Source organism: Talpa europaea (assembly GCF_964194135.1).
Source record: "Talpa europaea genome assembly, chromosome: 1".
NCBI classification, from domain to species: Eukaryota; Metazoa; Chordata; class Mammalia; order Eulipotyphla; family Talpidae; genus Talpa; species Talpa europaea.
Window position 1 is genome coordinate 50,536,978 of NC_140073.1, and position 13,779 is coordinate 50,550,756.

Consider the following 13,779-nt stretch of genomic DNA (forward strand, 5'->3'; position numbering starts at 1 on the left):
GGTAGAACACATGTGTTTTGCTGATGATATCTTTAAAATGCTGCCTAAAATGAGCAGTTCGTCAGACGGCCATGCTAAAGGAGGCTCTGGAGATCACCTTGTTTATCTGCATCATTTTAAGGATGGAAACCATTTTAAGGATGGGGAGGCTTCTTTTTGGGAATCATTCAGCTCTAGGGCTAATTGTCTGGACTTTGGGCCACTTGTCATTTTATTCAGCTCCCAGGGCTCATGTGGTGGCCTTCATCCAGCTGCAGCACACTGTGATAAACCTGCACAGCATGTGTGGGAACATGGTACGTGTGAGCAAGAGGATCATCATGGCTGCCAGGTGCATTTGTTCAGGTTGTGCACTGCTCAAGGGCTCCCACCATGGAGTGAACAGGATCTGAAATCTGGCTTGCACTCTGCTGGCCCAGCTGTGTGCACTGTGAATGGTTATGTCTTCCTGGAAGATGGGGCATCTTTATCTAATACAGAAGGGTGCCTAGGACTAGTAGGGTCTTCTGGGAACAGGAAAAATTCACAGGGGAAAGACAGGAGCTAGGACCCAGCATGAGTTTATCAGAAAATAAGAGGGAGAGCAGACATTAGGTGAGAAGGACCATGTGACAAGGAACACTGTGCAAGTCATAGTGGTCAGTGGGTTATGCTGGCCAAGGCCCAGCGCCTGTGACACCCGGGCCTCAATTCTGGACATCTCTCTCAGGACCAAGCCAGGGAAACCCCTCTCTAGACACCCTCTTAGAGAAGAAGTAATAGATGCTGTCCCTCTTGGTCTCCCCACTGCCCCCTCCAGTCACTCTGGTGTCCTGAGCAGAGTCCCGGGAGGCGCACATCATTGTCACTGACTTGTTCCCAGCTGCCTTGTTGGGGGGCCCCTTCACAGTCTCCCGCCCTCCCTGCTGGCCTTCTTTCCTGCTCCCCCACTTCCTGAGGAGAGAAGAAGTCAATCAACGTGAGGGAGAGGGAACTGGCCCAGCTGCTCTGTTCTGCCTGCCTCGCAGGGTCAGCTGGCTGCAACCACTCCTCCTTGTCATCCCCCCAACTTCTGCTCCGGGAAAGGGCTGAAGACACAGATTCTAAATATAGAAACATCCTTCATCCTCCTGCCCAGCTAATATTAGCCTTTTTGTGGAATCCACTGACAGCATTATTCCCTTTTTTTGGCTGCCCTGGTGGGAATTCTTCTGCTTACAGTGAGGCAGGCTGAGCCAGCAAAAGACGGGGGCCACACGGAGCCAAATACGGTGAGAGCTCTGCTAACCCGGGCTGCACCAGATGATTTATGGAGTGCCTTTCCAACACAAGATTTATGATTCTGTGAACCAGGAGTGGGAAATGGAGGTGGTTAATTGAATTTGTCAGCTTCCAGATGGAGGGGACACTCACATTTGTTGATAATTTACTCTGAGTCAGGGGTGGGACTAAGGATTGCAAATCCATGATTTCACTAAATCTTTATCACAGTCCTGAAGAGGGGTAGGACTGGACCTCTACTGGATAGGTGCAAGCACTGAGGTACAAAGACATGAAGGTAATTGTCCTGTGCCAAACAGCTAGCCCAGGCCAAGATGAGATTTGAATATGGCTCTTTGGAACTCGAAAACCACGTTTTTTATCATGCTGCACAGTTATGAGTTTGCTCCTACTGGGAGTTTGCTCCTGTTGGGTGCATACTTTGTTCCTGTTGGGTGCATAGTTTGGGTCACAGAAGTCAGGCACTGACTTGGGAATCAGAATGCTTGGACCCTGGGCCTGCCCCTTGTCACACCTACTTGGAGTGACTAGTTAAGCCTCTGAGCCTTGACTTTCCATGCGGAATTAGTGGGGCAGCTGAAGGAACTCCAAAGGCATCTGAGTCCTGACCCTTGGATTCGTATTGTATTTCTCTGGTGGTGTTTCTTTGCTTGGATGGTCAGCCCAGCAAAGCATCCTGGAACAGAAGGAGGGGGTGTGAGGTGGGGGCAGAATGCAAACTGAATGTGTAACTGACAAGTAGGCCCCCAAGTTACCCTCTAGCTGAGATTTCCATTCATTGTGTTGCAACCCTCTCTACAGAGTAAGAGAGGACAAGAAAAGCTAATTGCGCAAGTGAGGTCCCCTTAGCTTCCCAAGTGCCCGCAGAGAAAGAGAAAGATGGAGCTGCAGAGATTGCATGAGTTACTGGTAATAATGGGGGGACAGCACGTATTGACTTTATTTGATGACAAATTTCCCCACCTTGTTCTGACTTAGGATCTGCCCACGAAGGGGGCAATGCCTTCCCCCAAGGGAGGGGTGGAGTCAGTGAAGACTGTGATAGGGTCTAGAAACACAAGATGAGAAGTATTTGTCTCAACTGGGAAATCACAGACAAACTGACTCATAACTGCCCCACTGGCCTCTGAAAAAGAGCATGCTTAGGGCAGCGAGCTTCTCAGTCAGCATTTTGATGAACCACTTAGGGCCAGGACCGGAGTCTGCTGGAAGCTCCTCGGAACCTCCCAGGATTCTCTTCCCCAACTCCAGACATTGGAGTTTTCCCAGCAAAACAGTCAGAGGAAGTCGCCCAAATCCTTGCTGCTTCATATTTGCTGCATTTTATTGAAGTGAAACCAAAACTGAAGTGTCATTCCCAGAGATGTTTCCTGGACCATTTATTTCACCAAGAAAGCAAAAAGCCCAGCAGCCAGCCACTCAAGTGGCCCAGGCAGTCTCTCAGGAATTCTCAGAGCCCGCGGCTCCTGGGGGGCACCGGGTATGTGTGTGCCTGTGCACAGTGAGAGGCGGGTGTGGTGACACTGTCACCACAAGGATATCACCAACAACAGGATTCTTTTCAAGATGAGGCAGGGGCTCTGCATCTGTACAGAAACAAACAGAACCTGAAGGGAAATCCATAGGGACACCAACATGTGCAGACCCCAGAACAGGGGGCCTGTGGACATAGATGCCCTCAACGTGCACAGAGCAGGCCTGGAGGCGATGCCTGCAGAGTGATTCAGTCACACGTGTCTACGCCTGTGGACCCCCCCCCCCCCCATAGGCACACAGCTGTGGCTCAGCCCTTTAAGTGTCTCCATGGACTCTGGCACTAAGGGCAGGAGTAAAAATGTCCACCACGCTAGGAACTTCCTTGCCAGGCTCTAGATCTGGAGGATTTCAATCTGATGACCTCCTCCCCCATGTTCTCCCCCAGGCAATAAGGCCATTTCCACAGCTGATTTCTCATCACTTTCTGCCCAGCAGACCTTGGAGTGAAGATGCCAGGCAGAGATAAATAACACAGTCCTTAGGGAGCTTCAGCTCTGGTGAGAGGGTCAGTAGGCAAGATGTGCTTGGGAGAAAGAGACAGTCAGGCTGGCCGGGAGATGGAGTAGAAGCTCCCTGGGTGTCAAATCGGCCTTCACTGTGGGACCTCCAGGAGGTGAGCCTGTACAGAAGCCCATCAGAGATTAGATGAATTAATTCAAGACTATTTCAGGCCGACTTCTTGGTCTCTTATCTTGCCTTCCCACTGTCCCATGTAACAAGGGCAAGTTTTTTACAGGACAGCTTTCAGCGCCTTCCTAACCATGCCAAATCCCACCTTCCCATCTCAGGTGCCTCCTACCACCCCCAGATCTGCACCTTACTCATTGGTCTTGTTCCACTGAACTCCCCATTTCCCAGGCTTTTGAGGTCTCACAACCTTTGTGCAAACTTTCCCTCTGCCAGAAAGAGCCTTTGCTTCTTTCTGTCTTGTGAACTTTTTCTCATCCTTCAAGATGCACATCAAATATCTCCTGCTCTTCTACAGCTTTTGTTGTATTACTCTCTCCCTTCACTACCCCTAGTTAGATTCACTTTGAACTCCAAAGGGCTCCAACTTTGTCCGTCCCCCGGGGGCTCTCCCTCCAAAGTGGGCAGCTCCTTTCTCCCCATTCAGGAAGTGCTGCTGGAGAAGACTCAGCAAGGCGCCTGTCCTTGCTCCAGGGCCCAGTTCTGGCCTTCATTGAGCCCCTTAGCCTGCCTTGTCTCTACTTGAGTGGGAACAGGAGAAGCAGTGATTGCCAAGGATGGGAACCAGACTGAAGGTGGAAGTGAGTCCAGGGCACAGACTGTACTACAGCTGTCTCTAGGGTTGCTGCAATCATGCAGGACGCCCCTGCCCCGTACATTTGAGGGTGTAACCCATCTCCCTACATTCTTGGCCCCTGGTATGTGGCTCCTGCTGCCTTCTGTCCCACTTAACCTTCCCGAAACTCTCTTCCTGGGAGGCCCCTGGGTATAAAACATCATTAAGGACACATCTCTCCCAGGTTAAACTTTCTAACTCCCATGCACAAGAGGCCCTGCTCTGCCTTTCAGCTGGAGAAACTGGGGCAGCCACGCTGGGTCAGTGGTAGCAAGAGCTGAGGGCTCTGTCTGTTCCCTTAGGGGAGTTCCACATTGATTAATACCTGCTTGACCCACTCAGCAAAATAAACATATAAAATGAGATGATTTAAATCTTTTTTCTTCATTGATTCTTTATTGACTTATTTATATTCCTAAAAGGTCACAGTCAGTTCTTTTTTCAACAGGACAGAAAGTTGGAAAGAGTAAAGGGTTGAGAGGTGGAAATAAATTCAACTGCAAAAACATCTGATATCTTTTCATGCTGAGTGTGGCTTTAGGTTCTACAAATAGAGATGAGGGATATGTAGACCCAGCCTCCTGGGAGTCCCCATGGTACTGGAAAAGAAGCCCTTTGTTCACCTTCAGATTCAAAAGGCAGTTAATTCCTTATCCTCTTGGTGTCGCAGGGGTCATTACCTTTCTTCTCACACCACATGACATGGAGGTATTATCATCATCTCTGTTTCACAGATGAGGAAACCAAGGGTTAGAGAGTTAAGTGATCTGTCCAGAGTCATGCAACCAGGGGCCAGGCTGTGGCTGGACTTCAGGGCCGCACAGCTCCTAACATCACTGGTCTTACTTACATAACAGACTGCACACATCTTTTAGTCCAACTGCAGTGGTAATTTTTTAAGATTCTTAAAAAACACTTATTTCTTTTCATTGTCACAACAACCGAGTTGCATCTATGCCCCTGTTTTACCAATGAGCAAAAAAGAGATTCAGTGTTATTGACTCCAGCCTGGAAAGGAGAGTTAGATAATTCACCTTTTTTGAGCCTGAGCTCGTGGTAAGCTAGGATGGCCCTTCTAAGAGGCCATGGAAGGGGGACATGGTGGGTCAAGGTTGGGGAATGCTAATGACAAAGCCCTAGGAGGCTTATATTCCATTCAAAGACAGCTCTCCAAGGTCTAAACCTGGCTTTTGTTACAAAATCTTGTTTCAGTTCTGCTTCTCTTGGCACCCTCGAGTTCCTATTTAAGTAAAAGTCCCACATCACTAAAAACTTTATTGTCCCAAAATAAGGTTTAGTCTCCTTCATAAGGCATGTAAGCCCTTTAAGACTTCCCTCTGGGAACCTCTCCAAATCATCTTTCAGCTCTATTCCCTTGAGTCTTTGTGAATTCCTCCAAATGCACAGGTAAACTCCTTTCATGGACTTCCTGGTTCTGCTTGGGCCTGTTCCCAGGCTACCAGGCAAATCTCCAGGCCACCTTCAAGCTTCCCCATGGACCACATTTTCTCTAACACCGTTCCTCCCTGACTTTGCTCCCCTCCATATTTTTGTGCCATCCTTTTATGCCCATGGTCATGCTCTTGCTTGGTGGAAACTGTTTGGAGCATGATATTCCTATGAGAGTGGGCACTCCTTTGGGGCAGAAACTGAACTCAACTCTTCTGTGTGATGTGACAGCACAGTACAAGGCCTGGTACAAAATGGAGACCTAACATATAATGGCTGAATGTAGCCATGAAGTAAGTGTCTGAATGAAGAAGTGAATGACCACAACTCATAGCCTCTCACCTCCAGCAATGTCCAGGAATCAAAAACCATCATTCTCTGTACTGTAATGTACTGAGAAGTCTGCATTTCGACTTCAATCTCAGACTCTTTTTTCTTTGTTCTAAGCAATTTCAGTTCTAAGCAATTTCAGTCAGGAAGAATCTTTCCTCATTTTTATATACTAAAGTTAACCAAACACTTAATTCTTTTTTTGTAAGATTTACTTTTTATTTATACAAGAACTGGGGTACAGGCCAGAGGCATGGAAGGGTGAGAGGACTCACCAGAGACAGAGTGGGGAGCACAGCAGGCAGACGGACCGAAAGCACTGCTGAGGGGAACAGTGGGCAAGACAGAAGAGGTCTGCTGCACCATGTGGGTATCTGCTTGCCAGTCAGGAATCAAACCCGCACTGCAAAGGCTGTGGACAGCTTCACAACACTGTGTTCAACCCACTGTGACACCAGGGAGGCCCAACACTCAATTCTTTTAACCCAGATGCCAAGCTCTTAATTTTTGTGAATATTAGGATTTTCTAGGAGGCCAAGTATGAACTCTATGGGAAATAATTGTATAAAGACTGGCCTTGTTTAGCATGTGATCAAGAGACATGCTTGTTATCTGTTTTGGAAGAGAATGTTTGGCTTCACTGCAGCAGTCATGCAGGTATTTGTAATGAAATGTTTAAAATGCTTAAAAATAAACAAAAAGAAATGATGTCTATCCATTCCAGGCCCTTAGGATTCACTGTCTTACCTGGCATGATGGCAGGAAAGTCAATATTCTATTCACAAGGTCATGTTCAGGCTTTAATCCAGTATCATATCTTGGGGTCATAGATTAAACCAACACAAGCACATAATAAGGCATAACTGTGGGCTTTCATGAACTTTGCCTTCACCACAACACTTTAAAATTCTAAAAAAAAGTAAGAAGCAAGAGTAACAAAGCCTTCACCAACTTTTGCAAAAAAAATGAAGACGCGGGAATTATTCCCAAATGATTCTACAAGGCCAACATTACCTTAACACCAAAATCAAAGACATCATAAAAAAATTTAAAACTACAGGGCCTCCCCAGTGGCGCAGCGGTTGAGCGCTGGGTTGGAAGCTGCCCGCGGCCTCTGCGGCGCCAGTTCGATCCCCGGCTGCTCCCCGGCCACCAGAGGAGGGTCCCACATGGCGCGCAGACCTCTCCTGCCGCCCGCTGCTCCCCTCAGCAGTGTACTTCGGTCCTTCTGCCTGCTCTGCTCCCCGCTCTGGCTCTGGTGGATTCTCTCACCTTCCCGCGCTTCTGACTGTACCCAGTGTTTGTATAAACAAAACAAAACAAACAAACCAGCAAACAAATAAATAAAGCATGCCTCTATCAAAAAAAAAAAAATTTAAAACTACAGATCAATATCCTCTATAAATATAGTCACAAAAATCCTCAATAAATACTACTGAACTGAATCCAGCATGTAAAATGGATTACACAACATGATGAAGTGGGATTTTTCCCAGGAATGCAAGTTTGGTTTAACATACAAAACCAATCAATGTAATATACTACAATAAGAACATAAAACACATGTCAACAGACACAAGAAAGCATTTGACAAAATCCAACACCCTTACATGACAAAGACACTCAACAAACTGTGACTAGAAGGAATCCTCAATTTGATTAACACCAGTTCTGAAAAACCCAGTCAGCATATTGTGTTTACTGATAAAAGACTGAAAGTTTCCCTCTAAAATTAGTAACAAGGCAAGGCATCAGCTCTCACTACTGCTTATCAATATTTTGTTCGAGGTTCTAGTCAGGGCAATTAGTCAGGAACTAGAAATAGAAATGGGCAGAAGAATTTAAAAGACATTTCTCCAAAGAGGAAATGCAAATGGCCAACAGGCATATGAAAAAATGTTCAACATCACTTACAATCAGGGAAATGCAACTCAAAACCATATTGAGTTACCACCTTACACCAGTAAGAATGGCAGCAACAAATGTTGACGAGGATGTGGTGAAAAAGGAACTCTCCTACATTGCTGGTGGGAGTGCAAACTGTAGTGCAAGCAGTATGAAAAGCTGTCTGGAGGTTCCTCAGTCTACTAAAAATGGAGCTACCATACGACCCAGCAATTCTACTCCTAGGGATCTACGCAAAGGACACAAAAAACATTGATTCAAAAGAACACCTATACACCTATGTTTACTGCAGCACTATTTACAATAGGTAAAACCTGGAAACAACCCAAATGCCCAAAAATAGATGACTGGATCAAGAAGATGTGGCACATATACACAATTGAATACTATTCAGCAAGCAAAAAAGATAAACTCATGCAACTTGCAGCAACATGGATGGAGCTAGAAGGAAATATGCTCAGTGAAATAAGCCAGAAGGAAAAAGAAAAATATTGGATGGTTTCACTTATAACAGGAATATAGGGGAACCAAATAAGACATCAGTGTAAAAAAAAAAATAATAACAGTACAAAACACAACAAAGCAAAAAGACAATTATAAATGAGAGACATCCTGCAGGGGAGGAGGAGGGAGAGGGATCAGAGTGAGGGAGTGAGGAGCACAGGGGACTGTGGTGATGGTGCAGGGTTGCCTTGGGGAAGGAAATTCTATGGGGACTACACCTGAGGGGGTGGGAGGAAGCAAATATTGTTTAAAAAGAAAAGAAATTAATAAAAAAAGAACTAGAAATAAAGTCATCTAGATGGGAGAAAGGATAAAGACAAACTATATAATAAAGGGCAGATCTTATATCGAGAAAATTCTAAGGAATAAAAAAAACTATTAGAACAAATAAGCAAGTTCAGTAAGGTTATAGCATACAAGATCAATGTACAAAAATCATTTGTTTTCTATGCACTAACAATGAATAATTCAGAAATGAAATCAAGCAAACAATTATAGCTTTGGAAAGAATAAAATATTTAGGAATAACTTTAACAAAAGAAGTATAAAATGTGCATTATGTTTTAATATGTTTAATATTGGATATTATAAAACACCATAGGAAGAAATTAAAAAAGACTTAAATAACTGGAGAGACATGCCATATAAATGGGTTGGAAGACAGTATTATTTGGATGGCAAAACTCCCAAATTGATTTTCAGATTTGATGAATTCCCTATTAAAATCCCAGGTGGATTTTTTTACCCTTTTCAGAAATTAATAAGTGGAGCTTTAGAAATATGTAAGTTCCAGAGACACAGAATAAGCAAAACAATTGTGAATAAGAAGAACAAAGTTGGAGGTCCCATGCTTTCCAATTTCAAAACTTACTATGAAGTTATAGTAATCAAGACAGTGTAATGCTGGCATCAGACTAAAAAGCATCAATGGGATAGAAATGAAAGTCTAGAAATACACCTTCACTTCATTTGTGATTAAATGATTTTTGAGAAAAGTATCAAGACAATTCAATTGCAGGGGTGGCTGGGAGTGGTTGGGAATAGACTTTTCAACAAATTTTGATTGAACAATAGGATATACACTGACTCAATACACAAAGATTAGCTCAAAGTGAATCATAGACTTTTATGTAAGAACTAACATGACAAAATTATTAAAAGAAAATTGTATTGAATTTTCATGACGTTATAATAAATATGCAATCTTTTTTTTTTGGTGGGACCCTCGCTGGCGGCCTGGGAATGAACCGGTGTTGCAGAGGCTGAGGGCAGTCTCGCAGCCCAGCGCTCAACCGCTGTGCCACCGGGGGAGGCCCATAAGCAGTGTTTTCTTAGATGTGATATCAAAAACACAAGTGACAAAGGAAGCAGATACATTGGGCTTTATCAACATTCAAAGATTTTGTGTTTCAAAGAACATTATTAAGGAAGTAAAAAAATGACTCACAGAATGGTAAAATACTTGCAAATCATCTAGCAGATAAATTACTTGAATCCAGAATATATAAAGAACTTTTATAACTCAACAAAACAAAGAAAGACAACTACTAAGAAAAAGACAAACAACCTTAATAGGCATTTCTCCAAAGAAGATATAAAATGGCCACTAAGCACAAATGAAGAAGTTATGCCTCATTACTCAGGAGAGAGGATGAAATCAAAGTCACAATGAGATACTACTTCAAATGCACAAGGATAGCTAAAATAAAAGCAAGATATAATAAAATGTCTTGCAAAGGATGTGAAAAAAATCAGAAACTTCATAGCTTGCTGGTAGCATTGTAAGATGGTGCAGCTCCTTTTAAAAACAGTGTGTCAGTTCCAGAAAATGTTAGTCATACACTTACCATCTGACCTAGAAAATCACTCTTAGGCATATACTCAAAAGAACTGAAAATATATGTTCACATAAAAACTTGTGCACAGATGTTCATAGCAGCATTAGGCATAATAACTAAAAGTGGAAATAACCCAAATATCTATCAATTGATAAATGGATCAACAAAATGTGGCATGTGTGTATGTGAATATTATTCAGCCATAAAAAGGAATGAAGTACTGATACATGCTCCAACATGGATGGATCTTGAAAATATTATGCTAAGTGCAAGAAACCAGCCACAAAGGCAACACATTATACGATTCCATTTATATAAAATGTCCAGAATAGGCAAATCCATAGAGGCAGAAAATAGATTCGTGGTTGCCAGGAGCTGGGGGGAGCAGGCAAAGGGGAGTGACTGCTAATGAGTTTGGGATTTCTTTCTGGGGAATGAAATGTTCTAAAATTAGATAGTGGTGATGGTTGCACAATTCTGTGAATATACTAAAAACACTGAATTGTACAATTTAAAAGAGTAAGCTTTATGGCATGTGAATTATATCTCAATAATGCAGTTTAAGAAAAAACATATGCCAGAAAGAGACCATAGGGGATGTGGAAAAATGGAAACAGCTGACTTGCGAGACGTAGTTAGATGGAAGGTGATTTTACACTTCTCCTGTGATTGTTGTCTAAACGTTACATGTACAATAAAATGTCAAAGGATGAGAGCGCGGGACAGCGCAGTAGAGTAGACAAGCACTAGCTCTGCAGTCTAGGGCCTGAGGTATTCTCCCTTCTGCTGCTAGTTTCTGACTGTGTGCTCTTGAGAGGGCGCTTCCACCAATCTGGGTCTTGCTTTCCATTCTCAGGGGTTGGAACGATATCAAGCTCCCAGGAAGATGCAGGGGGGATTATGTGAGGCCTGACATACCGAGAGAAGGTATGTAGCAAGTACCCAGTACTCGTTTCTCTCATCTTCATTTGTTTATTTGGACAACTATGGAGCATCCTTGTCACACTGATAATAAAGATGAATTTAGGTTGGACCTTGTTCTTAAATATCTTAGAGCTTAGAGGAGAAGAGAGACAGAGATGAGTAAAACAAATTATCTGGGAAGGTTCATAGTAAAGATAGCCACAAATGGATTGTGCACAAGTAAATGCATAGAACAAATATATTTGGGAACTTGTGTTGGGAGTTATTGGTGAAGGGGTCAGACCAACAGATGAAAACTCACAGAAGAAAGAATTTATAAACACAAATCACATGTCTGTTTTCATGCATGTGCTCATGTGTCATCACATGAAATCCTCAGGGACTTCCAGCAAGGAGGGTACTATCACCCTGCCCTGTAAATGAGAAGCCTAGGTCTCAGAGGGCTCAAGAGATGGATGTTTTCAGCAGGCTCCCTTCCACTTTGCTACTCCTCCTCTTCTGAGGAGTCTTGGCTCTATCACTCTAGGAAGGCAGAGTGAGATGGGGACCAGTGAAGAATCAGAAAGTGAAGAGGAGGGACCTCTCTGGTGGCACAAGGGGTTAAGACACAACCTATGACGCAGCCACTGCAGCACAATCCCTGGCCAGCCAAGGGTGCTACTCACATGGCGCAGCAGACCTCTCCTGACTCACCTGCTGCTCCCCTCAGCAGCGTACTTCAGTTAATCTGTCTGTTCTGCTCCCCACTCTGTCTCTGGTGAATCCTCTCACCCCCTCCCCCGCACCTCTGGCCTGTACCCCAGTTCTTGTATGCATAAATAAATAAATCTTGAAAAAAAAAAGTCAAGAGGAAGTTCTCTCCAAGTCACAGTTGACAGGAGATATTGAGTACGTGGCCTGTCCCCCTTGGGGTCCAGTGAAAGCATGTCAGATGGAGACCCCAGAACCCATTGAGCCCTGAATCATCCCACAGAGATTTCAAGTGTGCCTTGAGGAAATATGCATGTCCCTTAGGTCATCAATGCCTTGTCAATACTTCTCCACTGATCTACGTAATGAGTTGGGGTGAGGAAGAAAGACACGGTAACACTGACAGAGCGTACGGGGCGTCACACTAGGTGCTTCCCTGACAGTGGGCCCCTGAGGCATTGTGGTGGTCATTTGGCCACTTTCTACTTTGGAATTCAGGTAACACAGAGGACCAGAGAGTCCATGCACCAGGTCCAAGTTCACATAGAAAATCCATTATCAGAGCTGAAGAGTAAGGAGTCCAGTCAGCTTCTTTCCACTCACCATGAGGAGTCTAGGGCAGAAGGCAGAATCAACAAAACATAAAAGCTCAGAAGACCCACAGCATCATGGCATCAGGAGGCTGTGGGACCCATGTCGCTCATTCGCACAATATTAAAAGAAATAGCAGTTCACATTTCAAGGGTGAAGTGGGGGACACTGGTTTTATTTTTGTATCCCTAAGGGTTACCACCATATCTTATTTTTTTAAGATTTATTTTATTTATTTATGCATACACAAAATGGGGTCCAGGCCAGAGGTGCAGGGGGTGAGAGGATTCACCAGAGCAGAACAGGCAGATCTACTGAAACACACTGCTGAGGGGAGCAGCAGGTGAGACAGGAGAGGCCTGTCTCGCCATGTGGGTCATTTCCCTGGCTGGGGATCGAACTCTTGCAGCAGTGGCTGGTGATAGCTTGATAGTGCCGAGGCTTTAACCCCTGCACCACCAGCAAGGTCCTCAGCATCACATCTGGCACAAAAGAGGTACCTCCATAGGTCCTCTTTAACCAAGACCCTTGGTTTTGATGGCAATGGCCCTCTGCGAAAAACAAAAGCTCTTCCTTTACCACTGTGTCTCCCTTGAAGGAGAAGGATTACAGGTCAGAACACAGGGGTTCAGCACAGAGACCTAGGTGAGTCCCCCAGGGGTGCTGTAAGGCTCTCAGCAGTCAGCCAGCTGGATGGACCCGAGCCATTTATCAAAATCCATAACAAGTCCACTAGTTGGCTTCAGTTTCAGCCCCATCCTGTCAACTCTGATGGCGAGTTTGTTCTCCCACAAGCTCCTCAACACTGGAGCATCTCTGGAATTAAATGAAATGGATGGCTGGTAGGTCCCAGGGCCAGGCTGCCACAGGGAAAGACTAAGGGTCTTGGGCCCACCCAGTGAGGAGAGGTGGCTCCAGACACTAGCCAGTGATCTGTGCGTTTAATGACTGAAGTTGAGAGAGTTCTCAGACTCCATAAGGAGAATGTAGAGTCATCAAGAGATCAAATCAACAATTGTCTTTAAGGTCTAAAAGAAAAAACACAAGTGTTCGAAGCAAACAGACTTAAAATAAAGTCTGAGCCCATCTCTTATAAGATGTCTCATCTTCAGAAAGTATCTTTTTTTAAGATTTATTTATTTATTTATACAAGAACTGGGGTACAGGCCAGATGCGCGGGAAGGTGAGAGGATTCACCAGAGACAGAGAGGGGAACAGAACAGGCAGACTGAAGAAATACTGAGGGGAAAGACTGAGGGGAGCAGAGGGCATGACAGGAGAGGTCTGCCGTAACATGTGGGACCCTCACTGGCCAGCCGGGATCAAACCGGCGCTGCAGTGGCTGCGGACAGCTTCACAGCGCGGCGCTCAACCGCTGCTGCACCAGGGGAGGCCCTTCAGAAAGTGTCTTAACCTCTGAAGGGGGCTGGTGGTTGAAATAAGAATAGG